Here is a 3,543-nt window from a genome sequence, read left to right as displayed (position 1 = left end):
CCTTATTTTTATTCGTTTCACCGGAACCGGCCAGGCCATAGAATTTCCGTATTCATTTATTATGCTAGATTCTGAATTCTAGTGGAATTACAAGGATGGTTAGCATTTATTTATAATCAATGTGAGGTCGCGAGAAAATGATATCTCGATAAATTAATTAGTAAAGGTATAAAATTGTCAGGCATATGATTCAATTGTCACATGATTTTCTATGCGACCGTCTTATATGTATAGCCTGTCTTAAATTTTGCAAAACTAAAAACCCATAATTCGTATTTCCTTTTCCAAACTGGAACCGATTATAATAATAATTTTATGTCCATGATAAACTTTTAAAGATGCAATAGGACATGAGACATTACTTATTCATAATGAACTGCTGAACTGAGGAAAATATAGACTTGGCCTTAAATTTATGCTATATATATGCATATGAAAGTCACGGAACGTTAGGCACTTTTGTAAGGCGTCAGTTGAGATGACAGCATCAAGTTGATGTTTGGCTTTTGATTTGGTCATTCGTTCAAGCTGGTTGATAACTGTATAGTTTTTGTACAAAACGTATTAATTAAAATTGTGTTTTGAATTTTTGGACGCGTTTATTTTACAGTAGCCTTATGTGATATTATTTAGTATAAACAATAGTGGACATATATTTACATAATATTGTAGTGGAATCTTCGTGTTGTTGACTTAGTAACTTGTTCCAAAACATTTTTATCATTTGTGGTGTTTCTGTATTTACTAAAATTTGGGCTTACTGCTAAAACAAGTGACGTGTTTGCAATAATAATAATATCCTTCAGGTGTTGCATTTGTTTCTATCTATAGGAATAAGCTTTTACTAAAAAGTGTTATCACTATCTCAGAATGAATATTATGTTGCGAGTGTTAAGGACGAACTATAACTATTTTCTGCGAGTGTTGTCGCATGTGCGCTGTAGTACTTGAGTATAAGTGCGTCGGAGTCGGTCGGATTAAGGGAGAATGAAGGGACAGCGGTGAAGTGTAAGCCGCCACCGTGGAGCACCTGGTGGGAGGCGGCGCGGGGGGCGCAGGTGGCCTGCTGCCCGGCGCCTCGCCCGCCCAGCACCCGCCCAACATGCTGCAGCCCATGGAGGAAATGATCCTGCCACCTAAGAGACAGGCTGTTGTTGATCGTCTTAGGTAAGCTTGTCATTTAAGTACAGTAAACCTCATGTAAATTGTAAATTTTTTAAACGAGTACCAATTGGAGATGTAACTACACTGCCAACAACCTGTGTACATAACACACCAGACATTAGAGGATTATATTTTAAAAGTGAAGCGTGATGACTTACAATATCAAATATTTATGTCCTACTCAAAACTTTCACTTATTTTTAAATAAAGAAACAATCACACTATATCAACATTAGATTCATACTGTTTAAAAAAATTGAAGCTACCTTTAAGCTAACTTAATTAATATAGTTGAATAATTGTAGAAAATAAATAAAAAAAAAATCCTTTTCATATTCTAATAAGGCAGATATTATTACTTTTTATAATTTTACATATTGCTTTTAATTTTTATATTTTGTGTTACATACAATTGTGTTACACAATTTTATTAATATAATCATCTATATTTTTAAATGTTTAAGCATAAATTAAAGGGTGTTACATGTTGACTAACTTAGTCCAGTTTTAACCTCGGTACTCAGTCACAGTAACTAGTAGTAAGTCTATGCTTTGAAATTTCAGATAGGCAATTCATTTCAATGCTGATATCTTTTTTAATCAAATACAACAAATTGTGGAGGTATTGAATTATAATGTTGCTTATATAAAATTATTTAATGATTCATAGAGGATTACTTCTGCAATTTTTTTTTGTTTAAAACTGTCAAGTTAAAAATATACTGAATTGATAAAGACCATAAAACAACAGAAATAAAAAAAGAGTATAAAACAACTTGTCATGACTGGACTGTCTCAAATACTTTATTTACAACCAAACAAAACATAATCTATGAAAAAAATAATTATCTAATGGTTACTATAAAATCACAATATTTTACCCAACCTTTCAAGTTTTGTTGTTATAATATTTCTTTCTATAAACAAATTATATGTATGTGTAGACAATACAATTAATTAAGTAAAGACAATCGTAATGTAGACTTGTTTAATAATAAAATTTGGTCCATGCAAATTACACATTCACTATATTATCCTCAAAGATTCATAACTTGTAAACTCCATGTATTGTTTACTTGTACATATGAAGCTTGATAACCCTATTTACCTAAGTGTACCTTACGTGTGGTTTCATATTATTTGCTACAAAGGTTTAACTAATGCCTGTTGAAGTCTTCTGTCAACTTAACTTGATAATTTTCTATGTTTGATTTTAACAATGATTCTAGTGTCATGGGAAATAATAATGTGTATTGGGGTAACAATTACTTGTTTCATCTCTTACTTTTACCCATAACTTAATCTTTACCACATTACAAATATATTATTGCATCTCTTCTCAGGGTCGTAGCTAGACTTGAATTTAAGGTAGGGCAGCTGTTATTACAAGCAGGGCGGAAATAAAAATGTTACTAAATCTGATCTGCTCAATCGATTTTTGGTTTCATTGATTCGTTAAAGTGAGCAAAAAAAAAAAAACAGTTTAATACTTAAGTAATCGTTGAGGTAATATACAGATTGTGACAAAATTCCCATAAATCTCGAAGGAGACTTATTTCACCCATCAATACGAATAACTCTTACTATGGGACCAACTTCTAAATCGTAAAATAAAAAAACCGCTGCTCCATATATTTTCATTCAGTAGTAATGTACAATTTTGTAAATTATTAAGGTCGGGCATTACTATTTTAAGGTAGGGCATTAGTATTTTAAGGTAGGGCATTGCCCCACAATGCCCCCCCCCCAGCTATGGCCCTGTCTCTTCTTCGTTACTTTAATATCTAGCTCTTCCATTGGCCTTCTAAGTCTTAATTACTGATTTTTAATTGGATTTCGATTGTGCTTTCTATGTTAGATTTAAAAATACGAAAATTATTGATAAACTTAATATTATATGAGTATAGCTGGTGCGAGTTTTTCGGATGGTTTAAACGTAATTCTCGTATTCTGACATGCGTAAATCTTCGGTAATATCGTCAATTCGCTCGTCCGAGAAAATATTGTGTAAAGTCTGATTAAGACATGATGAGTGTATTTGCTTACAAGTAGATGGTAGGATGTACCTCGAAGGCGGCATACAAATTTCATATTGTCTAAATACCATGAAGCGATTGTGAAATCTGAGCCTCAGACTAAAATTAATGACCCTGAGATTGAAAAGAATGACATGACTGATATCATTGAAATGTTATTATTAAAGGCATAAGATTTAAAGACTGGTTTACACAAGAGTTTTTCGTTCCGGCGCAGTAAGACGACAAGTCGGCATGAGATTTTTACTTGTACGCCAGTCAACTCACGTTTGCTAACACTATTCCACAACCTTGAATTATCTGAGCGATAATCGACTATGAGTAAGCCAAGGCAAGAAGCGAC

The sequence above is a fragment of the Manduca sexta genome, chromosome 22 (assembly GCF_014839805.1).
Source record: "Manduca sexta isolate Smith_Timp_Sample1 chromosome 22, JHU_Msex_v1.0, whole genome shotgun sequence".
NCBI classification, from domain to species: Eukaryota; Metazoa; Arthropoda; class Insecta; order Lepidoptera; family Sphingidae; genus Manduca; species Manduca sexta.
The sequence above is the reverse complement of the archived record's forward strand: the minus strand, read 5'-3'. Positions refer to the sequence as shown.